The 25,870-nt window shown below is 37.4% G+C and overlaps 1 protein-coding gene and 1 long non-coding RNA gene across 9 annotated transcripts in view; one reads left to right on the top strand and one right to left on the bottom strand.

Annotated features, from left to right (window-relative positions):
- The window catches only part of KIAA0825 (uncharacterized protein KIAA0825 homolog), a 389,144-nt gene that overhangs the window by 48,425 nt on the left and 314,849 nt on the right, over positions 1–25,870 (bottom strand). The gene's annotated exons all lie outside the window — the stretch shown is intronic.
- LOC102900221 overlaps positions 1–25,870 on the top strand; it is a 55,231-nt gene that overhangs the window by 10,776 nt on the left and 18,585 nt on the right. For all 4 annotated transcript variants that reach the window (XR_006587080.1, XR_006587085.1, XR_006587086.1 and 1 more), the window contains one exon: positions 5,114–15,504. This is a non-coding gene — a long non-coding RNA (uncharacterized LOC102900221). The remainder of the gene's footprint in view (positions 1–5,113; positions 15,505–25,870) is intronic.

The following is a 25,870-nucleotide window of genomic DNA, read 5'->3' on the forward strand; positions in this document are numbered from 1 at the left end:
GTACTACTGAAATATGTACTATGTATTATTCCCGTTTTTCAGAGTAGAAAACTAAGGCACAGAGAGATTGATTAATTTGCAAAGGTTATGAAACTACTAAATGGGAGAGGCTGGGTTTGAACCAAGATGGTCTAGTTCTGTTTATTTTCTTCTGTTGTTTCCTAGTACTTTGTAAAGTCTTTTCTTAAAGATTTAGCCTGTCCCAGTTGTTCTAAGAGTGAATAAAATTAGTTGTTCTGGACAAAACACAAAAAGAGGTGTTATGTGAGTCTAGGCATCAGGATGTGGAGGCAGGAGATGAGGAGCAGAAAGAAAATCATCTGTACAAGTGAGCCCAAGGGAAAGGCAGAACCAACAGAAGCAGAACAGATGGTCAGCGTTCTTCCTCAAACAATGCTTCTCCTTCCAGGGCTCACTTTGGGTATACTGGTTTCATTCTTCTTCTTCTTCTTCCTTTTTTTTTTTTTTTTTTTAAAGTTTACTTATTTTTGAGAGAGAGAAAGAGAGACTATGTGTGCACATGCTTGCAGGTTAGGAAGGAGCAGAGAGAGGCAGGGCACAGAGGGTCCAAAGCAGACTCCACACTGACAGCAGAAACCCAGATGCGGGGCTCGAACTGAAACCATGAGATCATTACCTGAGCTGAAGTCAGATTCTTAACCAATTGAACCATCCAGATGCCTCCAGTTTCATTCTTCTAAGGGAGGAGCAGCTACTCATAGACCACCTCCTTTCTTTGCCCTCCTCAGGCTTCTGGCTACCCCCTCTTGCTTAAAGGCCATTCTTTCATTGGCCTCCACACCACTATCCTAGCTTTTCTCCTAATATTCTGACCACCCCTGTTGTGGATTGATTTTTGATTGGGCTTCTTCTGCTTTCTACTCTGTAACTAGATAGTATCCTCCACACACTCAGTGTTTGGTCTGTGCTCTCTCCTCTCTCACTGACAGCTCATTGGATTTAACTATTACTGTGAGGCTGATGACCTCCAAATCTTTCAAAACGCCCTTTCAAACGCCCTTTCAAAACGCCACCCCCACCCCCCCCATCTCTAGCTATGCAAGACGTATTCTCACTCAGACATCTTGTTACCTCAAGTCTTGGAAATCCAAAATGAAACCAATTGTCTGTCTCCAAACATCTCCCCTGCCATCTGCTCCTGTCACTGTCAGGCCACAGCAGTGGAACTGATTGGCCTCACCTCCTAACTTGCTGTTACTCATTCATGCCTCTGTTTCTGCTCAGGTTCTTTCCCCTAGCAAGGTTCCATCTTCTTACTCCCTGCTATAGACTGCATGTTTGTCTTCTTCCAGAATTCATACATTGAAACCTCATCCCTGATGTGATGGTATTTGGAGGTGGGACCTTTGGGAGGTGAACAGGTCATAAAGATGGAGCCCTCATGAATGGGATTAGTGCCCTTATAAAAGAGGCCCCAGAGAACTCCCTTGTCCTTTCCACTATGTAAGGACACAGTAAGAAGACAGCTGTCTGTGAACCAGAAAGTGGGTTCGCAGCAGACACCAAATTGCAGATGCCATGATCTTATACTTCTCAGCCCTAAAAACATTGAGAAATCAATGTTTGTTGTTTATTAGCCACCCAGTTTTTGGTATTTGGTTATACCACCCCCAAACAGACTAAGTAAGACACTTTTAATCCTCTCCATATTTATAGACGCTTGTTAACTTTCTACAAAATCTTTTCTGATTACTTCAGCTTTCAGTGACTCTAAACTCCTTCACATTTAATGTCCGTATTGCAAAATGCAACATCTAATTAATTCTGTCTTGCATTTTTTTCCATGTATCCATCTGGGTCCTAAACTAATCTTAGCTGAGCATATATACTATACATCAGGACTGTGGTACTCTCTGCATTAAAAGAATTATTCAGCACCATCAAGTGGGATTTATTCTTGGGCTGCAGGTGTGGTTCAGTATCCACAAATCAATCAACATGATTCACCACATTAATAAAAGGATAAGAACCATATGATCTTGTAGCAAAAAAAAAAAAAAATTTCTAGCATTTGACAAAATACAGCATCCATTCTTGATAAAACCCTCTATAAAATAGGAATAGAGGGAACATACCTCAACCTCATAAAGGCCATATACGAAAACCCCATGGCTAATATCATCCTCAATGGAGAAAAACTAAGAGTTTTTCCTCTCTGGGCAGGAACAAGACAAGGATGTCCACTCTCACCATTACTATTTAACATAGTACTGGAAGTCCTAGCTTCAGAAATCAGACAACAAAAGGCAATAAAAGGCATCCAAATTGTCAAGAAAAAAGTAAAACTTTCACTATTTGCAGATGACATGATACTCTATATAGAAAACCTAAAAGACTCCACCAAAGAATTGTTAGAATACCTGAATTCAGCAAAGTCAAAGGATATAAAATCAATGTACAGAAATTTGTTGCATTTGTATGCACCAAATATGAAGCAGCAGAAAAATCAAGGAATTGATTCCATTCACAATTGCATCAAAACAATAAGATACCTAGGAGTAAACCTCCCCAAAGAGGTGAAAGATGTGTACTCTGAAAACTGTAGAACACTTGTGAAGGAAACTGAAGAGGACACAAAGAAATGGAAAAATATTCCATGCTTATGGATTGGAAGAACAAACATCATTTAAATGTCTATACTACCCAAAGCTATCTACTCATTTAATGCAATCCCTATTAAAATACCACCAGCATTTTTCACAGAGATAGAACAAACAATCCTTAAATTTGTATAGAACTACAGAAGACCCTTAATAGCCAAAGAACCCTGAAAAAGCAAAGCAAAGCTGGGGGCATCATGATTCCAGACTTCAGGCTTTATGGCTAAGCTGTAGTCATAACAGTATGGTACTGGCACAAAAACAGACACTTAGACCCATAAAACAGAAACCCAGAAATGGACACACAACTATATGGTCAATTAATCTTTGACAGTGCAGGAAAGAATATCCAATGGAAAAAGTCTCTTCAACAAATGGTGTTGAGGAAAACAGACAGCGACATGCATAAGAATGAAACTGGACCACTTTCTTATGCCATACACTAAAAAGAATTCAAAATGGATGAAAGACCTAACTGTGAGACAGGGAACCATCAAAATCCTGGAGGAGAACACAGGCAGCAATCTCTGTGACCTTGGCCAGAACAACTTCTTAGTACACATTGTCACCAGAGGCAAGAGAAACAAAAGCAAAAATGAGCTATTGGGACTTCATCAAGAAAAAGCTTCTGTACAGTGAAAGAAACAACAAAACTAAAAGGCAGCCTACGGAATGGAGGAAGATATTTGCAAATGACATATCTGATAAAGGGTTGGTATCCAATATACATAAAGAACTTCTCAAACTCAACACCCAGAAAACATATAATCCAGTGAAGAAATGGGCAGAATACCTGAATAGACATTTCTCCAAAGAAGACATCAGATGGCTAACAGACACATGAAAAGATGCTAACCATCACTCATCATCACAGAAATGCAAATCAAAACCACGATGAGATACTACCTCATACCTGTCAGAATGGCTAAATTTAACAACACAAGAAACAGCAGGTGTTGGTGAGGATGTGGAGAAAGGGGAACACTTTTGCGCTGTTGGTAGGAATGCAAACTGGTGCATTCACTCTGGAAAACAGTATGGAGGCTCCTCAAAAAGTTAAAAATAGAGGAGCACCTGGGTGGCTTAGTTCAGCATCTGACTCTTGATTTTGTCTCAGGTCATAATCTCATGGTTCATGAGATCAAGTCCTGTGTTTGGCTCTGTGCTGACAGTAGCAGAGCCTGCTTGGGATTCTCTCATTCCCTCTTTCTCTGTCCCTCCCCTGTTCTCTCTCTCAATATAAATAAACTTTATTTAAAGAAAAAAGTTAAAAATAGAACTGCCCTACGACCCAGCAATTACACTACTAGGTATTTACCCAAGGGATACAAAAATACAGATTCAAAGGGATACATGCATCGTGATGTTTATAGCAGCATTATCAACAATAGCCAAATTGTGGAAAGAGCCCAAATGTGTCCACCAACTGATGAATGGGTAAAGATGTGGTTATATATACATAAAATGGAATACTACCCAGCCATCAAAAAGAATGAAATCTTGACATTTGCAACAATGTGGATGGAGCCAGAGTGTATTATGCTAAGTGAAATATGTCGTTCAAAGAAAGACAAATACTCCTTTGTGGAATTTAAGAAACAAAACAGATGAACATATGGGGTGGGGGAGAAATAAAGAAAAAAGAGGGAAACAAACCATAAGATACTCTTAAAGATAGCAAACTGAGGGTTGATGGAGGGAGGGAGTGGGGGAATAGACTAAATGAGTAATGGGTATTCAGGTGGGCACTTGTTATGATGGGCACTGGCTGTCGTAAGTGATGAGTCACTGAATTCTGCTTCTGAAACCAATATTGCACTATATGTGAACTAACTAGAATTTAAATAAAACTTTGAAAAGAAAAACAAAAAGGACTGGGTGACTGTCTGAACATCATTCTACCAGATCTTCATTATAGCTCTGTGGGGTCTCATTCTCAAAATAAGAGATAAAAATGCTGAGATTAAGAGAGAGAAAGTGCTTTACTCAAACTCATGGGGCAAAACAGCCCAGGTAAACTTCATACTCATTTCTGTCTGAGGACAACTCAGATCTTTCCTCTTTGTGTTGACTGAGTCCAATTTCTTTAAACTAATTTTCTAAATCCCTGAGTTTGATTTCTTGTCCCTATGAAAGAATGTGGGTTATAATCTGGAGCATATGTGCAAGTATTATCTTCAGTCTTGTTCTAGACAACATAAGGCATAAATACATACATGTAGCATCAATGATTTCCACTTAAAAATCCAGTAAGTTCTAATATACATTTTAAGTTGATTTCATATTAATGTAGAATAAAATATATAATGTTTTAAATGTTATTCCATTTGAAATATTTGAGAACCAATAAAAGCACATATATGCTATAGTCATGTATAGTACAAATTTGTATAAAATTAATGTTTAAAAGTATATTTATAGAACCTCAGACAAATTTAATTGCCAGTCATTGATTTATAGCTCTCTTTTTGAAGCTTTTTCTTCCTTAACAGGATGTGGCTGCATTCTACCTAGTGATTTTACTGATGGATAACTTAAAATAGTGGGAGATGCTGTTGGAAATCTGTGCCCTGCAGCCTGATCACCAATGGCCAGCACCTGCATCTGTATAAGAGGGCTGGCTTCAGGCTGCTGGAATCTACTCTGCCAGTATGGAACAGTCCAAATAAAACAGAATCAGAGCTTGAACTCATGACCACTGACCTCTGACCTGGATGAAGTTACACATCTCATTCTACATTTACCATATTAAACCAATCCACAAAGAAAAAAACTTCCTAGAACAGTATATTATCTCCTATTTCTATTCCTTGTCTTTCTGCTTCCTTCTATAGAAACTCCTCTTCTTGATCTGTCTTTCCCCTGCTATGTTCCCCACTAATAGAGCACATTTCCATCACTCCTTGGATCTACTACTTCCCATGACCTTAAGTTGTCAACTTCTTTGAATTTTTAAAGATCATTCCTTTTATTAAACTATAGTAGCATCTGCATAAAATGTATTTTACCAAAGCATGATCTGTAAAACCTAAAAAATGAAGACAGCAAGTGTTGGAGGCTATGAGGGTGACCCAGAGAATCCTTGGTCAATAGAAGGACAGGAGGCAGCAGTCATTGGGTAAGGTGCCTTTCTTTTAATAAAATGCACTAGGGACTCAGTGCCCATAGCCCTGTTCTCAGCATGGCCAGGAGGAAGCAAGCATTTACATAGCTACTCAACACTGAAAGGCTACTGTCAGTTGCATCTCTTGCAACTAAAATATGAATGTAAGGATTGTCAAAATGGGGAGAGATGTAGGTGAGGAAGAAAACATCACAAGGGGAGCGTATGTAGATTAGATGTCTTGCCCTGCTGTGCTACATTTGCGGTACATGAACACAGGAAGGGGAGGGCACATCTCTGTATTGTTTGCATGTGCTGGGCTTAAAAAATGAATATTACTGTGCTTTTAAGGTAGATTATGCCAACGATGTGGCTTAAGTAGTGATTTCTGCCAGTGTCAGGGTCCTGGCTAGAGACAGGAGGAACAGGCTATTAACACCTGCAATGCCAATGCTTTTTGTTTCTGGTTAGAGAGAAGCTCCTGCACCAGGAAACACACCAAAGCAGATACCAAGGACTGGGGAGAAGGGTGTGGTTTCCCAAATAGACGTGTAAATATGGCAAGAGTTGGTGCCTTTTTATCTGAGAGTTGGTGCAATAGAACCCAGTGACTCAGTCAATCTGGGAAAGAGCCTCAATGCTGTCAGTTAAGTCATCATTTCACATGGAGCTTTGCTGCAATTTTCACTGCAGTTTTTGTGAACTCAATTAACTCGTATGGAACATTGCTCCAGCTGACTAGATGCAAATGGTCCTGGTTATCATATGGTAACTCCCACCTAACAGAAACTTGCTTTTTTTTTTTTAATGTAAGTTCTATGCCAAGTCACATGCTGTTACCAATTGAGCCATCCAGGCACTCCAAAATGGTGACTCTTTACAAAAAATAAATAAATTAACTCAATGTGGGGCTCGAATTCCCAACCTCAAGATCAAGAGTTGCATGCTCTACAAACCGAGCCAGCCAGGAACTGTTGCTTTTGAATGTTCTGTCTCAGAGCCTGTTGTTCTGAGACAGTGGTCTTTAATTCAGAGCATCATGGGTGGCATTTTGAGTATCATTCCTAAGATATTGGTACCACAGTTCTGTTTTCTTACAACTATCCCTGTCTGTCCTCACCTGAACAAAGGCCCTAGTTTTAATGATGGCGTCCACATGTACACACAGACATAAAGGGTTCATTATTTCTAATCGAAGAACAGAAACTTAGAGAAATAAAGCATTACCTGCCATTTTCGTGATCAACACTTGCAATAGAGAGCATAAATGCTTCACTTTACAGAAATAGCTAGACCTTTGTGAACCCTCCCAGTGATTAATTAGGAAGCCTGTCTTACAGATTTTTCTCTCAGGTGTAGTAACCTTGTAGCCCTTACCATTAAGAACTAATAAATAAATGCTTGGTTAAGCATAAACAGGGTGATAGGCAGTGAAAGAATGATGATCTTGGTTTTTATGCAATATGCTCACTCTGTCATTTTACCTTGGAGGACAAAATAATATACAGAACCAAAAGTTACAAAAGCAACTACAGTGAGCAATTTGTTAGTATCCACTTAAAAATGTTAATAGCCCTCACTATGAAAGATCTTTGTGGTTAATCATGTAATATGATTAATTCTAAAAAATTCATGATTTTAAGAAAGTGTTTCAAATTTTGCAATTAAACTGAAGACATGTACTAGGTAAAGACATCTAGAGGGTGATCAGATGTTTAAATTTACTGTAAAAATAGGAAGTAAACTAGATCACAAAGCAAGTACTCAAAATCACATGGAAGCCTGCCCATTTAGCAAATATTTGAGTAGCCGATTTGCACAAATGTTGTAAGTGACCTATCATATTAAACACAACTCCTCATCTCCTTCCCATATATTTTATGCCAGTAAACCCAGATAACTGCCAAAGGCTCCCATCATCCTTTTTAAATAAACTTTAGAAAGTAATATGTCAAGCTGGGAACTTTGACAATCATGAAATGTCATCTTAATCTTCAAAATTTTAACTTCTTTCATGAACATGACAATAAAAAGTAGTTAACGTCATTACAGCTTTGCAGTCAGAATCCCACAAACATGACAGTGTACTTAGAAAAAAAATTCAAACTAGCTGATGACAAAATATTTGGATAACTATCTGAATCTATAAATAACTAATTCATCCTAAAAGGATCTTTAGAGCAGCAACAAATTATTTTATAAAATCTAGGACACAATATGTGAGTCAGATCATTCACTTTTGTTCCTGGTGCAATGTGGGTTATGAAAATCTGATAAACTTGTACTTCTTTGAAAATTGCCAGCTCAGTCAAGAATTTCCCTTAAACCAAAATAGGACTTGAGACATACACAAAAATATATTCTTTAGGTAGAATAAAGAGTTCAGATCTACATTTTGCTCTCTCAAGCCCACAAAAAGTATCTCCCAAAGATGCTGCCTTATATCTTGAATAATTCCTAAATAAAAAATTGCTGATTTACTTGGATAAGAGAGCCCTGGATTAGGTGTGAACAGGGAGTAAGAGAGCTACCTAAAAATATCACAGATCTTTGCAAATCCTCTTTCTGTTACACAGAATGTTAGCATGGCCCTTGCATTCAAACAAATGCAAAAAACTAAAGACCATTAAATAAACTGTAAGCTCTTTTTGCAAAAAACAACTTTAGCTTTCTTTGTAATTCTTCCAAAGATTAACATGGTGCCACTGTGAGCTTCCTACATACACTGATCAAATGGGTCTTACCTTCCCCCACCCAGGAACAAATGAAAAGGAAGAATATCCAAAAGACAACATCAGAAAGATGCTCCGGTTTTCTGGGTATTTAATTAATATCCACTTTTCTGGATATTTTAAACTGTTCATTAATAAAACTATTTATATGCTCTCATCTATAGAGAGCAGTTAATAGTGACTAAAATCTCACTACCCAGAAATAACTTCAATATTTGGTGAATGTCTTTCTAAGCATCTATGTTCATACAAAAACATAGAAAAATTTTTAAATAGGATAATTTTATAAATGATGGCTTTAATAACAAATAACAAAGAAAAAAGTGAAGTGAAAGGGAAAAATGGACTTCTGAGAACTGTTTCCTCACTGAATTGTTAGAATTCCTTAAAAAATCCTTTAAATTTATTTAAGGAAAAAAAATACTATGAAAGAACTAGAAGTGGCTGAAGTCCGTGCTTAAAAAGCATCTCTTGAAAGCAGAAGGAAAAGGATATGCTGACACATCAGTGGTCCTGCCTACCACTTCCCTTTTTCTCCACTCTTCAGTAGTTTATGTATGTGTGTGGGCACACTTATGTATGTATTTACACTTTCAGGATTTATAACATTCAACCACATATCTAGATTTCCATAATTGTTTAATCTTAGCTATTTTTATCAAGTGTTTTATTTGGATTCATCTTTTGCTAATAATAATTAGCATGGGTGCTCCAGTCCCTAAATTCTTACCTGCTTTAGAATGTTGTCTTTATATATGAAAGATAACTTGCCTATGAATGAAATTCTTAGATCAAATTTTTTTTGCCCCTGGAAACTAATAGGCACAGCCCCACTGTTCTCTGTCATTAAGTGTTGCTTTGAAGAAGTTTAAGACACACCTGGTTTTCTCCTTTATGAGACTTAATTTCTCAGGCATCTCTAAGATGCCCAAGTAATTTTATCCTTAAATACCAGAAATTACATTAGCATATGTTTTGGTGTTGATTATTTTGTATTAAGTTTTCTCACATATAAAGGGCCTTTGGCAACATACAGATCAAATCTTTCTTTAGGAATGTTTTCTTATATATTACATCATTTTTCATTCCATTTGTTCTATTCAGAAATTTTTTGGTTGTTGAACCTCCTTTGTCTGCTATATCTATCATTTCCTTTATAATAAATTTTATAGTTTTATCCTAATTTGGTTTGTGAGATTTATCTTCCACAATTTAATTTCTCAATTCTGATCCCCATGACTTTATTTTCAGGAGTATTCAGTTGAACAACACAGAGGTTAGAGGCACAAATCCCCCGCAAAGAGCTGAAAATTCATATGTAACTTTTGACTCCCCGAAAACTTCATGGAAGCCTTACCAATTATATGAACAGTCAATTAATGTGCATTTTGCGTATTATATGTAACATATACTGTATTATTACAATAAAGGAAGCTAGAGAAAATGTTATTAAGAAAATTCTAAGGAAAAGAAAATACATTTATAGTGTTATAAAAAAAAGTGGTTTGCACAGTTCAAATCCATGTTATTTAAGGGTCAACTATATATTCTAATTTTTATTGCCTTTAAGGGGGCTTCCAAGTCTATAATGATTTCTACTTTTTCCATTTTTCCCGAGTTATCCAGCTCAGTTTTCATTTTATGTCATTGTACCACTTTTTTGAATTGTCCTTTGATTGTTTTCAAGAGGTCATGTTGTCTGTAATTTCTTTGAGACTCTGGAGAATTATTTTTTTGAACACTTCCTATGTTTCTCTGTGCCATCCTTCGTCCAATGCATACTCTTCATTTGTCTTTCATTTTCCCTTTTTCCCCGAGTTTTATGTGTAGGTCATAGTTGGGTTTTTCATGCTCATAAGGTAAACTTTCTTAAGGACAGGCTATTTCTTTTTGTTGTTTATTTGTGCTCTGGCTTCTTCAAGCCTCTCTGAAATTAATATATAATCTGATTATCATCAAGAGTTCTTGTAATACTTGCATCATGAATATCTTGAGGTCAGTGTTAACAACCTTTCATCCAATGCTTCAGTGTTTCTCACACATCAAAGGTTTCCCAAAAACTCCTACCATGGGCTGGCTGATTCTCATCTCTCTTCTTTTCTCAATGCTTATCTATCACACTCCTTCAGGCTCCTCTGAAAGTCTAATCACTGTTCATCAAACATTTGTGGGCTAACCTTTCACTCCACTTCTGTCTCCAAGTGACATGTGATGTTTGTGAAAACAGTTTTAGGGCATTAATACACCTCTGGAATGGAGGACTAAGCAAAGGATCAAATTGACTCTATTTTATTAAACACCACGTTGCTGTTCTTTTTTGGTTAGAGAAGTGGAGAGCGTATTTTAAAGGTAGTGTCCTTCTTAGTTCTTTATTTTGACATGGTTATATGTTTTTGTATCAGGGATTATCGTGTTTCTTTTACTCTCCAATTCAGATATTGAGTCAGCAATGTTCTTTTCTCCTAATTAGGTTTTAGTTATATCTAGGGGCTCCCTAGGTGCCTGTGGCCAAGAACTCTAATATAAATAAAAATGCAATATAATTTTCTGTTCTATTATAATTATCAACTGAGTTAAACCTACTGAGATGACTATTAAGCTGCAACACAAACTTTGTGAAATGTGTGGCCCCTGAAAACATTTTTTACCTCAGTCCTAAAACGACCCAAGTTGTCAGAAAGGGGTAAGCTTACATATCACCTTCTTTTTAAAAGCATACTTTCCCAGACCTTCAGAACTTTTCCAAGCCACTCTGCCCTGGCTGTAGTCTGCCCTAATTATCTTTGGCAGTGAAGGAAACTAAGAGGCATCTCCTCAGCTCCTGCTCCTCATCTAGAGTGTTGTAACTGAAGACAGAGGCAGATAAAGGACTATTCTTCTAACTAGAACAAGTTTGGCTTGAGTTATTTTATTTTTTCAAGTATTATATTCTCAAGTATCCTGCAAACATTCTTTCCCTGTATTTCTGTGGTGCCCAAACAAACAGGAACATCATAGATAAAAGGGGGTTTTAAAACAATAACCACAATCATACAACATGGTAAGTAAATAATAATATATTGCATATTTGAAAGTTACTAAAAGAGTAGATCTTAAAATTCCTCATCGTGAAAAAAAATTTTGTAACTATGTATGATGACAGATGTTAACTAGACTTACTGTGTGGCGATCATTTGGTAATGTATACTAGTACTGAATCATGTTGTGTACCTTAAACTAACATGTTATATGTCAACTGTACCTCGATAATAAACAATTATAACAGGCTAAGGAGACATACTGTTTTCACGACTGACAAAACTGATAGCATTCATCCACTTTTGTATCTCATCTTTCATGTACTTCCACAATATAGGGAGGCTCCAAGTAAAACACTTCTTTGCTTTACAATCAGGCTGAACTTATTCCTTAAATCCAAACTGTGGCTTCCATGTTTTATGCTATATTATGGTCTATGATATTAGTATTAAATCAGACATAAACAATTATAGCCATTGACAGTTAATCATCATACAAAGCTATCAAATATGTAAGTCCATATAGTTCATGGTATTTTTTTTAAAAAACTAAGAATATCTAAAATATTTACAAAACAAATGGTTTTTAGTAGCTCTACTGGTTTGTAATACTGTAATGTACTTTATTTTCCAGCATAATTAATACATTTTAAATATCTGTTTCAGCTCAAGACTTAAAATATTAACAAATATTCTTTCAGGGAAAATACCATTAAAGCAAGCTTAGAAACTCTAACTCAGTAACATTTTACAGACAAACTGCAGTTAAGTAAAACAAACAAATAAACAAAATAACAGGCCTCATGTAATTTTGCTTACAGGGAAACCCATTCCAAGATTCTAATGAGCATTCCAAGCACACAGTGAGAGAGAACCCTTATCTTTGTGAATGACTTCAAAGTATAAAGCTTGGGTTTGAATTAACTAACATCTATTATTCAACAGTTCAGTTCGACAGACATTTACTATACATATAGCACAAGGCACTGAGTTAGGTGGTATGAGGTATAAACAGACATAGAAGACAGGCCTCAAGGAGTGAACAAGCCAGTAACTAGGAGATAAAGCATGCGTACAGGTCACTGCAATAGCAGACAGAAAGTGGTGATGCTATGAAAGGTAAAAACGAAAGGCTGGGTTAGCAGAGAAGCCGGAAGATTCACTTTTAGCTGGGAGTTAATGGAGAAGGCTTTGTGTAGGAGGGAGCATTTGAGTTGAACCTCAGAGGATAGGAAAGATGGGGCAGGGACCTAGGAAGGGCACAGCATGATCAAAGTCTTGCAAATGTGAAAGGAGTAGAGAGGTTTTGAACAAATGGAGCATAGCTTGTCCATGGGAAGACGTGTTAAGGTTGGAAAGAAGCTAATGTTTACACCTGAAAATGGATTGGGGTTTATTCACGTAAGAAAAAGTGGTTTTCCATGTTCCCTGTGCATTCAGAATCCCTCTGGAGATCCAGTTAAAATTCCAGTTCCAAGGCCCATCCCAGATACTGGTCTGTGCATGTGCATTTTCAGTGAGCACTCTAGATCGCTCTGATCTGTGGTCCTTAGAACTACACTTTGTGAAATACCTGTGTGGGACCTGGAAAGCAGTTCTTCTGAATTTAGAATATATTTTTAGGTAATAGAAACTTTGCATGTTTTTTGAACAGGGAAAATTTGGTTACAGAAACTCTGGTTGTTTCGATTTGTTTATGGCACTAAATATTTTTTTTCTATTATGAAAGCAGATAATGAGCCCTTAAAAGGATATTGATAAAATGTAATCTCTCTCTCTCTCTCTCTCTCTCTCTCTCACACACACACACAAACAGCCTACACCTCCAGATGTAAGAAATTTCTCTTCTACCAAAAAGAGTGTTCAGAAAATAAGCTGTGCAAGCCCAAGAATTCTGCAGTTTGAAGTGTCTGTATTCAGAAGCAGCGTGAAACATCAAATGCTCTGCACATCAGTAGGTTTGGGTAGAAGAGAAATTTAAATAAGGGATGAACTACGCTGTGAAGCAGTAAGAAGGACTTCTATGTAATCTGACCTGTCAGTGTTAAGTTGAAAAGGGGTGTGCTCATGCTTACATAAATCTTCATGCTGCTTTTACTAATTAACATGTGTAAAAATCATAGGAAAATTTTCCACAGGAGAAGGTGATGCCTCTCCTTACCCCTTTATAATTCATTTTTCTTCTAAGCTTTTTTAATGGTGGCTGGAATCCTGCAGTAGGAATCACATTCTTGATTTTTTGACAGCATTGCCACATTTTCATCCTTTTGGTGTTTCTTAATTTCCGACTCTGCATTTTGACAGCTCAACCCTGTTGATTAATGCCTTGTAGGAACCCCTATATGGCCTGCCTGTTAGCGATCTAATTTTGTGCTGGAATGCCTGGGCTGGTATGTTGAACCGATTCACCACCCAGGTGGCTACATTTGGACTAAATGAGCTGTGAAGGGTTTCATCTTTGCCCATCACAGTCTTCCTTAGCTGAGCCCCACAGTATGCAGCCACCGCTTCGACATGATTTGTCACAACCCATCAATAGAAAATAAATTATTGCCATTCTCACTTGTCAATGGGCTTGTCTTCACTTCGGCTGGCCTAATGATTGGAAGCTCAAAGGGAACATTTCCCATCTTTGTGGAGCATGATTATGACCGAATGCACTGCTCCCCTATGCATCTTGGCCAGTAAAAACACGTAGGGAAAGCAAATTAATTGGCTGTTTTGCGCCAGTGATTAGAACATTACGCTCGAAGTCTGCAGAAACTGATATTAGGCAAGCAAGATTAGGTCGGTTCTGACTTTTATTTGCTTAGTGCAACATGATTAGCAACTGCTTCATTCAAGGTTAGTGCTCTTGCTGCTGAAGAAAATCTTCATAACATAATGATGCTGCATACCTTTAAGCTGATAAGCATGTTCCAGGCAGAAATCAAAAATCTCTTTGGGAAAGGAAGCAAATGAGGAGATGTAACAGAGAACTCATCAAATGGCTTTAGAGCCATTCTTATGTCTGGCACTTTTGAAAATTATATTCCTAGGAAACCCGCTCTGCAAGCTATATTTGCAGAATGTAGAGATGGTAATTGTGTCAGTTCACGAGACAAAGAATAAAAGTACCCAAGGAGCAACACGAAGTAGAAGGTGACACCTTTCAATGAACTAACTAAAAATGAGCTTGCTTTAAAAGAAACCGAAACTCTTCTTTTTTACAAACTACAGAAAGAGCAGGAAGAGCAAAGGATACAATGGCAGGGCATCAAGTTAGACCTCATAATTAAAATCAGAGATACAGTAGATCAAAGAGGAAACTGTATTTAAAAAATTAGGTCTAGGGTGTGGATTTGAGTTTCCCAGTTAACAGCTTTGCCTGCAGTATAATGACAAGGGGCTTTATCTAACAGAACAATAAACAAAGATGCAGTGTACAAGTAAAAGAATGCCTGACACTTTAATTATTTTAAATATGGCGTTGTTTTAGATTTGGGCCATGTCTACAAAACTAAGCAGTTTTTTATGATTGCCCTATCTTATCTACCACCACCACCTAGGAATGAGAGAGGGAAACATACTGTGAATGAAAATCAAAATGTGAGTTCCCAACTTCCACTCTCTCTGGCCTTCTTAGTAAATCTTTTGCCATCTCATTGTTTGTTCTTTAGCCCAGAGACAGATGCCCCAGGAGTACAACGAAATCTGCAAAGGATACACACTTTAGAAATACTATTAAGTGTACTTTCATGTTTGTTTAATGTAGCTCAGGTCTCACCTCTGCCACAGAACTTGACGCATGTGGTTTAAGAACACTAAAATGCTTCTGCTCAGTACCAACAGAACTGAGGGATGCAGGGAACTTTTTCCCTACATCATAAATATTTTTGTTTACCAAACCTTTAGCATTTTCTTCCTCTTTTCCTAGCATGAGTTACTGTCTTCTGATCTTCGGAGACATAAGGTTCTTGAGCTCCCAAGTCAACCTCTTTGTCTTCTGGATTAAGGTGACATGTCATCTTGGAGAACTCCTCCTTTCACAGGTTAGTGGTCCTTATTGGAGGAAGTCTTGCCTGCTCAAGGCCTTCCTTCTTGACCTCTCCTGTTTCCAGCTTCTTCCAGTAAAGCACACTGCATCTTTTACTTCTCCTTTTATCTTCTTCCTGTCTTGGACTATTCAAGTAAGATCTATGTCCTGTATATTTTGTCTGCTCTTTGGGTTCTACTTACAACTCAGTTTTACCTTCTTGTCTTTGTATTTTGCTGCCCCCCAATTTTTTTAAATGTATACACACTATCCTTTACTTGACCCCATCTGCTCAAATTTGATCCTGGTGAACATTCTTTATCTTCTTTAGCTCCTAGATCACGATATTTCCTTACAAAGCATATCCCTAACTGCATTCTGAGATGTGACTATATGTTTTATGTACACAATGATACACACACACACACACACACACACAAACACACATACACAAATTAAATTTGGGGTCTTTTTAGAAATTATGTACCCATACCTGAATCAACATTGGGAAGTTAGATGAGAGATCACCTGGTATATTAATAAATACACAGTTGTTACTCTATATTTAACACATAGATGGTTTTTGCTACCCAATGGCTGCCTTTATCTATGCTATCTATGCAGTGGTTGCTGTCAATACTATGAATATTCGTGTGATTTCAACATATATTTGTAATATTTCGTATTTATTAAGATAGTAAGGATTTGTACTACACACATTTGTCGTCTGTGGAAGGTGAAAAAATAAATTTTTAAAAACAAAGTAGTCGTGTGTTTCTCAAACTTTTTCCCAATCAAAAAAAAAAACAAAAAACAAAAAACAAAAAAGCAAAATGATTGAATTCTTCAAAGTAAAAATAAACAATCTTATCTCTTTAGCTCCTGTTTATATACTGTTAAAATTAGAATTATGAAAAACATGCAATGTCAAGATTAGGAAATAGGGTCTAGAAAACATCTGCATCAAGGCTTTACAATACACATATCTACCCTAAAGAGACAGCTCTCTCAAGAAAAGCGGAGGGTCTGAGATTTTACCCCGTTTTCAAGCTAACCAAATAGCCTGTCACAGTCTCATAAATGCTGACAAAAACACAAGGCCTTTAGGAAAGAGGCAAAGATGTTACTTAATCAGGGCACCAGAGGCAAATCAGCTTCAGGTTCACGTTGTTACTATAGCTCCTCAAGTTGCACAAGGCAATGCAGATTGGCCCAGGTAGATGCTGCACCCATAGAGGGTTTGTGTCTCAGCTGAGGAATCTCAAAATTAGGCAATCTACTCTTACAAGATGGCTTCTGGAAAATGCACCCACCCTTTGCCCCTAAAGGGGACATTATCTTTATTATCTTGGTGAAGAAACAAATCTGTCTGTCCTGAGGGAGGCACTACCTCTGTCATCCAAAGGCTTTTTGCTATAGCCAACATCCCTGAAATGCAAACATCCTTGGAAAGATAGTCCAGAACAAAAGCTGTCATCACCTGTGGAAACACCATGGAGAGCTACCACCTTAATAAAGTTTTAAATACTATTAATAATATTCATTAGAATACTTCTGTGGTCTAGGTTGCTGTGTATATTATATCATTTAATTTTATCAATAGGTCTATGAAATAAGTACTATTATCCTCATTTCATAGATAAGAAAAATTGAGGCACTCTAAGTTACTTGACCAAAGAGGACGTTTTTCTGCAGTACCTGCTACTCAGTATGCTGTATAGATAATAGTAATATTCTTGTGTAAAAAATAACTAGTCAGAACCAAATTTTGATGCATGCATTTCAGAAAGGAGACATAAAATGAAGTTCCTGATAGGCTATTGAAACAAGTCTGGATTTGACTAGTTATAATCAATATGAATCGTGTACACTTGTATATTCTTTTGTAATTGACCATGGGGTTTCACAGATATTATTTTTTCTTTCAAAAACTATTGTTTGGTTGTCTACTCTAGGAAAAGTATTAAGTTTGGTTGTAGTGAACAGAAATAATGTTATTGCCTTCACTGAGTTTAAAGTCTAATCACAGAGAACACTGTCAAACAAGTAATACATAATTACTTAGTGACATTGCATACTTTGACCTGGATGATCTCATTTATTTCCCCCAGAATGTGTTGCCATATATATATACTTACTCATGACCTCCCAGAACTATAACTCTGGTTTCTATCTGACTGTGAGTTTCATATTTTTTTATCTGAAAGTTTTGCTAGGCATCTTGGGTGTTTCTTCCCACAAAAGGCTTTTTCTCTGGTGCTCTCTACCTCAGTGAATGACAGAACCATTTATCCAGTGACCAAATGAGACATTTGAGCATCATAATTTTGCTTTTTTCAGATAAACCATCAAGTCCTATTTTATCTACTAAATATATTTTGAATTAATCCCCAGTGCCACTCATTTAATTTAGGACACCATTGTCTCTGGTGAGAATGACTGCAAGACTGACTTGCAAGTTGGTGTTTTACTATCTCCTATTTTGCCCACCCCCTCTAAACCCATCTCCACTTTTCAGTTAGAACTAATTCTCTACAAAGGAAATTTGGTTAAGTCATTTGCCTATTTAAAACTTTTGATTCTCCATAGTCCTTAGGATAAATTCTTTGCAGAACACACAAAAGTGCTTTATGAGGGGACCCAGACTCATCTTTTACCTTAACCAACTCTGATTTCCAGCATAGATAACTATTTTCACATGTGAATGTATAATGTTCTTTCTCATCTTGAGTGGCACAGGTGCTGTTTTGTGCAATGGAATACTACTTTGCTTTTTTGCCTTCACTTGTCTGACCCTCCTTCCAGCTTTGCCTGGCCAACTCCTATCCTCTGAATTCTAAAGTGTTGCTCTTATTGTGAAGTCCTTGCTGCTGTTCCTAATTTGGATTGAATTTCCTTCCTCTGTATTTCAGACAGCACCTGTCCTCTGATGATGGCATACATCATATTGGACTGTAACTGCCTTTCTATTTGTTTTTATATACTACAAACCCCAGGAGGGACAGGAACTGTGTCTTCTTTACCATTCTGTACAAAGTGCTGAAGTACCGAGCACATACCACACTCTCAGTATTTTTTAATGCATAGATGAGTATATACATAAATGAGTGAATAAGTGAACAAATGAACTAGGACTCCTGTAATTTTCTCTACAGCTCATGTGATGCATGGAAAAGAGGGGCTCTACACAGATTAGACTCTTCTCTCTCTTATTAAGTAATTGGGGACATATTTGAAAAGAAATGGAAATTAAACCATCAAATAAAAACAAGATAATAAAAAGGAAACCCTTCAAAATAGGCTTTTATTCATTTAAACAAACCTTTGATATAAGAGAAGTTCGTTTTTGTTTGGCCTTGTTTCACTTCCACACCCTTTCCTAATTAGCATCACTCTCCCCACCTCCAGCCTCTTCTCCTAAATCAGTAACTGAGTGTTCTTGCTGAGCTTAGCTGCCCAAAGCCATCCACTGTTGGGGCCCCAGAGCTTGCCGTTTGAGGAATTCGCCCGGTCCTGGCTATCTTTATCTTGCCTTAATCAAACTTCGTTTCATCCTACATTCCTTTGCAAATGTAACACTGGCTGATATCCTAATGGCTCAAGGAATTATTTTTGCATTCTAGGAGTTAAAATGCCTCAATTCAATGGAAAGAGAACAGTAAATACATGAGCAACTGTGACAAGCTATTGAGCTTTAGAACACACATCAAATAATAATCTCCATTCAGACTTTTTCCCTGTGTTTGTTGCGGGCCTAGCCTGAGTTCTGACAAAGAAAAATCATTAAAACATTGTTAATTGTATATATGAAATACAAATTTGGTTAAGAGTAGGATAATCTAAATCACAACGTTCAAACGACATTAACTTGCTTCTCTTTTCCTATTGAGGAATTCATTAAGGAAATACGACAGGCAAACAATTTCAAAGGACGAGAGAACAGAAGTGAGAGCTTCAGAAAGATGACTTTTTAGGTTGCAGAAAGCATTGGGTGACAAATATTCAGGGAATCAGGAAGCAAGATGGAATGGCAGTGAAGGAAATGGAAAAGAAGCATCCGAATGGCAATAAGAGATAAGGGCCGAGTGGAAATTTGAATGTATTACCAAAGGAGAGCAGAAGCTAATGAAAGTAGTAAGAAAACAGACCTCATGTGCATGAGCACAAGTCTTCATCCAGCAGGTACATTTCACACAGGCGAGAGGAGAGATCAATGCAAGAAGTAAACCAGGGTGCAGGAAACACCATTGATTGAGGAATGGGAGAAAGGGTTCAGAAGACAGCATAGAACAAAGATTTGACCTTAGACTTAGTGTGGGGGTTGTGAAGAATCAGATATTTTTTAAAAAATTGATGAGCTGAAATATTGACAGAGATTATAGAGATATGTTTTTGTCTGGCTCTAAATATGAGATAAAGATGGAAAGAAAGATTTATGAGTTAAAATTCCTTCTATTTTTATTATTGCTAGTCTCATTGGCCTAAGTACTTGTTCTCTCTATTTCTCTCTTCCCATTTTCCCTGATTAATCTTTCTAAAAGCCATTTGATTATGTCAACCTAGTTATTGCTTTGTTAGTTACCTTTTATGAGCCCCTTCCTTATCTCCTAGTACTTTAATGCCTTGACTCGTTTCCTTCTCCAGTAAGCTTCTTGAAAAGGGTGGGCCTTACCTCAATGCATTTTCTCCTAGTCGCAGTAATCTACCTGGCCTAATCAATGACCTAATCAGTGAACACTTTTGATCTTAATCTCTGGCATTTGAACTAACTAATGCTTGTTCTTTCAAGAAACTCTCTCCTCATTGCTTTCTTACTTCTTCTCTTCTGTTTGTCCTCCCTGTCTGATCAATCCCCAGGAGTTCCTCCTCCACCTATCGCTACCCCCACCCCTTCTCTGAACTCCACAAACCCTTCTTTGGCCATCTCATAACCTTCTGTCAGGTAAACCCCTAGGCATTCCTGAGGACTCTCACCTGATAAGCTCCAAAGCCATATTTGCAACTATTCATACTTCCATGAGGATAAAGTCCTGGCACCTCAGATTCAGTATCCAAACTAGCATTCATTATCTCACTGCCTCCTCTTGACCCCATAGTATATGCTCCTTCATTGTGATTTTGGTGTATTGGGGAAGACAATTCAGTTCATCCCATTGAAAAAGACTCTCCCAACTTGCTTTGTTCAGGCTGGTCCAGCACCCCCAGCATATCACCTTAACATCATTCCATCAGTTTAGAATTACACATCAGCTGGGTGATTTGACCCCAGATAGGTATTGGTTCTGTCTAACTGTAGGAAACAGAGAACAAAGTAAGAATGTAATAACAACAGTGTTTAAGGAAGATCACTCTGGCATTCAACGGAAGGGATTTAGGCCTGAATCTGGAACTTCAGTCTGGGACTTGGGATGAAAAGGTAGGGGTAGCAGTGGGCATAGACAAAGAGGAACATTTGTGTAAGACATGCTGAGAGAAATGTTGCTGGGAGGCAGTTCCATTCAGCTGGAATAGAAGGTATGTTTAGTTGCTGTCATTTAAGCTTTTTTAAAAACTTGGCTTTTCACACTGGTCAGGAGGAATAAAGCAATTCATTTGCGATAACAGGAGGTAAAAGGCAGTGACTGCCTGGTGCTATAGGACCCTGGGCCGGGCCTGCCAGGCTCCCATTCATACTAGCGGACTCTGTCTGCCCTGAGCCGATTAGCATAAACACCACTAGGGCTCCATTTGGAGAGGTGAGCCATGTTTCTCCACCTCCTCTCCTCCCCTCCAAAGAATAGATTCACAGTAATTTTTTCTAAGAACTTTCCTATGCCAGAGACAGCCACAAAAGAACAGGAAATAGCTTGCTGGTTTTTTTTTTTCTTTTTTACACATTTCTAATCCTCTACTATTGCCCTTTCTTTGGTTATATTTTAGGAGAACTGAAAAGTACAGAAACAGATTAGATTAAAATCTATATTTTAATCTTCCAGTTGCCAAATTTCCATGAATTTATGTTAATTAAATAACTCAAATCGGGCCCTCATTTACACATTTACTCCTTAATTATTGTGATTATCTTCACTTTAAAATTCTACATCATCTAGAAATGAGTCCCATAAAACAAAAAATATTATGACATATTAATGTTGACATAAGGGGAAAATATGAACATTTCAAAAGATTTTTCCCTTTTTTACCATACATACATGTAAGAGTTGAATATGAGGCAATTATTTAAGCATTTCAGAGTTCAAAATATCTCGATAACTGAAGGAAACATTTCAAACTTAACTATTTACATTTACTTTTCCATTTTATTTGGTGAGTCTAGACAATTTCAAATGGCATACGTCATTTTGTATTGTCTTAGAATGGAAATATACGTAAACAGCATAATCAGAGAACTTAGCAAGAGAATAAAGGGCTTCACTTTGACAAATGTACAGTTCTCGGCGATGTCTGGTATCACATCTTTTGCACACAGTGGCCTCTTTTATAGCTGAGCAGAGCACCACAGATGAGAAATCATGAAGACAGAACTTCTGCAGTGATGCAGTTTTCACAAAACTAAGTGGTGAATGAAATCCTGTCAGGATCGTCATGCACTGAATGAGCAGCCCATTGGACAACATATTTAGTTATATACACCCATAGTGTAGATAAGCCTATATTTTAAAATGATAGTTTGACTTAAATTTACTTTCTTTAAATTTAGTTCAAACATGGAGAATTAGGGTAGAGAACTATAGGGGAACACTTCTGCTTTTTATATATTCAGGTATAAGTGTTTTGTTTAAAAAAAAAAAAGAAAGAAAAGGACAGATAAATCTATTATAGAGATTTAAGGTGTCAGTATTGAGAACATAAAAACAGATATGGGCCCGAAACACATGATACTAAGGGGGTTGTGTGATTTGTAATCAGAATCACTTATAAAGCAGATTTTCTTATCAAAATAAGAAAGTGGGAATTCTACAAATGTCTTATTGGACTCTATTACAATTTGAACATATTACCCAATAATATATAAGCATGGGGTTCATTGAGTCAAAGTAGTGAAATTCAGAAAACATTGAATTTATAGAATGTTTGGTTTAAATCATGTGTATAAAAACAGTGTAACACTTCACATAAATAAGTAGGCGTTCTGGGAACGTAACACCATTAGTAACTCCAAAGTCATATCAAAAGCCAGACATGCAAAAAACCAAAATGATCATAGCAGTAATGATACCCCTTAAAAACCACTCAAATGGGGGCACCTCGGTGGTTCAGTCGGTTGAGCAGAAGACTCTTGATTTCAGCTCTGGTCATGATTTCACAGTTTATAGGATTGAGCCCTGCGTCAGGCTCCGCTGACAGAGTGGAGCCTGCTTGAGATTCTTCTCTCTCTCTACCCCTCCCCCACTTGTGCACACGTGTGCACACTCTCTCTCTCAAAGTAAAAAATAGAAAAATAAAAATAAAAAGAACACCACACATATTCAAATGAATGCTTCTGCAATCTTGAACTATCTATAGTTTCCCAAAATCAAATGTAGGGTCATGACTTTTGCTTTTGTTCATGCTTTTCTCCCCTATGCCTTGAACACCTTTGCCTCTGTTTTCTACCTAAAGCCTACTGGTCAGCTTAGACTGAGTTCCAACCATCCTGCTTTTGGAACGCCTTTTCTGACTCCACAGACTGAGCTAGGTGTTCCTCTCTATCCAACAGCATTCCAAACATATCTCTAGTAACCATAATACTTGAAAGGATTTGCCCCATTGTAAGTGATCTGAGGACAAAGAGTGTGTTTACCTCTTCTTTTATCCCCTTGCTTTGGCACAATGCTTGTCACTGTGGCCATTGAAGGAATGGCTGTTGAACTAAACCAAAGTGCAGAATTGGACATTCCAGAAGAGGTATGAGGAAACGGGAGACGGCCAACATACCATAAGAGTTGATAATGTGCTACGATTAAATCGATTAAATTGGGGTGTTTCATTTAAGCATTTACCCCATGTAACTTGCCTCTAAGCCTAATTATGTTCCTTCCTTCCCACTGCATACTTCTTCCCAATATCACATGCTAAAATCCTACCCACACTTCAAAGTCTCCAGCAAATTATCTGTTCTTATTTTCTTATTTTTCAACTGGATATTATTCATGTGACCCTGACCCATAAATTTTTGTTGTTGTTGTTGTTGTTGTTGTTGTTGTTCTTATGATATTTACTTTATTCAGCTTTGGATTCCCATTATATATTTATATCCTATCCATCTTTGTGCTCTTATACTGACTACCACTAAGCTTTATACATACTAAATACTCTGTAAATACTTTTTAATTTAATGCAGTTAACCTAAGGCAAAAACAATTTGTAGTAATGATATATTGGTAACAGATTATAAATATTACCTTGCTAAGGTCATGAGCTATAAAGAAAAAAATGTTTTCTTTAAAAAAATCATAAGCTATGTGAATTTCTATTTTCACATGAATGTTCATGGCAGTTTATTTGTAAAAGTCAACAATTGAAAATAACCCCAGTGTCCACCAACAGATGAATGAAGAAACAATAAAGCAATAAGGGGGCATCTGGGTGGCTCAGGTCATGATCTCATGGTTCATGAGTCTGAGCCCTGCATCAGGCCCTGGGCTGATGTTGTGGAGCCTGATTGGGATTCTCTCTATTCCCCTCTCTCTTTGCCCCTCCTCTGCTCTATCCCTCTCCTGAAATAAATAAATCTTAAAAAAAAAAACTAAAGAAAAAACCATAAAGCAATAAAAATGAACATGCAACAACATGGATAAATCTGAAAATAATTATGCTGAATAAAAACAGACAAAAGACTATTACTGTATGATTCAATTCATATAAAACTGGTTGCTTGGGAATAGGGAAGGGCTGAGTGGGAAGCATTATCAAGCGGGATGAGAAACTCTGAAGGATAATGGAAATGTTCATTATCTTGATTCTGGCGATGGGTTAAGTGTATACATATGTCAAAACTTACTAATTTGTACACTTTATCATATGTAATCATCAATTATATCTTAGTAAAGCTGTTTTTAAAATTCCTCCTTTAAAATAATTTGTGGGGTGCCCGGGTGTCTCAGTCAGTTAAGTGTCTGCCTTCTACCTGGGTCATGATCTCACTCTTTGTGAGTTCGAGCCCCACATCTGGCTCTGTGCTGACAGTTCAGAGCCTGGGGCCTGTTCAGATTCTGTGTCTCCATCTGTCTCTGCCCCTCCCTTTCTCCCTCATGTGTGCTCTCTCTCTCTCTCTCTCCAAAGTAAATAAACATTAAAAAATTTTTTTAATAAGTAACAATAAAATAAAATAATTTGTAGTAAATAATTTGATCTGGTTCTTTTATACATTTGCTGTACATGGTAAGCCAATTTAAGAAGATAAACTGCACTAAGTCTTAGAACTATTTTAACATGAGAATGAAAACTGTTAATACTAATCTATTTTAAATGCTAAAGCAGATTCTTCTACCTGGCAACAAATATGTGTTAGGATGATCTACAATTCAGACTCCTCACTAACCATTCACCCATTTGAGTGAAGTTATACATGCCTCTTAGTTTTAATTATTTCACTAATTTTGTAATAAAAAAATAAATCCAGATTATTATAATTCTTATTCATTTTCTCTCTTCCAAGAGAATCATGTGTTAGGTTTTAATCCCAACAAGAGAGGGTGCTGATAATGCTTATTCTTCCAAAGAGTAGCAGATGTGACCCTGAGGGTCCCACCCTTTTAGCCCAAGGGGTAGAGCCTGCTAAAATTCCAAAAGGGGCTTGAATGAAGAGTGACTTCTCCACTTAGTTGGCCAGGACTGGGAATCTGCCCTCATCCCTGGCCTCCCCTAGGAACTGCCACATGAGAGACACTCCCATCCAATCCACCAGACATTTACTGACTATGAATAAATGGTATGCATTTCTATGTCCTCACAGATGCAGACTGTAAAGGTCCCACCAACATACCTGTAAGGATTATTTGTGTGAAATCAGTCATGGCCATTATATGTATCAAGGCCCTTAGCTATGTCTGAGGTGAGAGAGGCCAGATGAGGGAACATTCTAAGAGAAGGAGGTTCCTGAAGATTAGGGAGTAAGGCCCAGTGGACAAGGGAAGGGGAAAACATTATAGCTTCTGCCCGTTCTCTAGCCACCAACCAGTCCATCCTGTCACCAAGAGGTCAGAGCTCAGTTCCTTGGTTGCTAGAGCTTTTAAGATCTCAAGGAAAATCTAAGTAGCCCCTAAGGAATGAGACATCCACCTCCCTATTTTCTGGTAAATTCCTTCTATCACTGAAGGAACAAATACACAGTGTCTTTTCATTCCACTCAGTGTTTCACTAAAGATAATGTTTCATTCAATATTTCAGTTAAGAAGGGG

This window comes from Felis catus, chromosome A1 (assembly GCF_018350175.1).
Source record: "Felis catus isolate Fca126 chromosome A1, F.catus_Fca126_mat1.0, whole genome shotgun sequence".
Lineage (NCBI taxonomy): Eukaryota > Metazoa > Chordata > Mammalia > Carnivora > Felidae > Felis > Felis catus.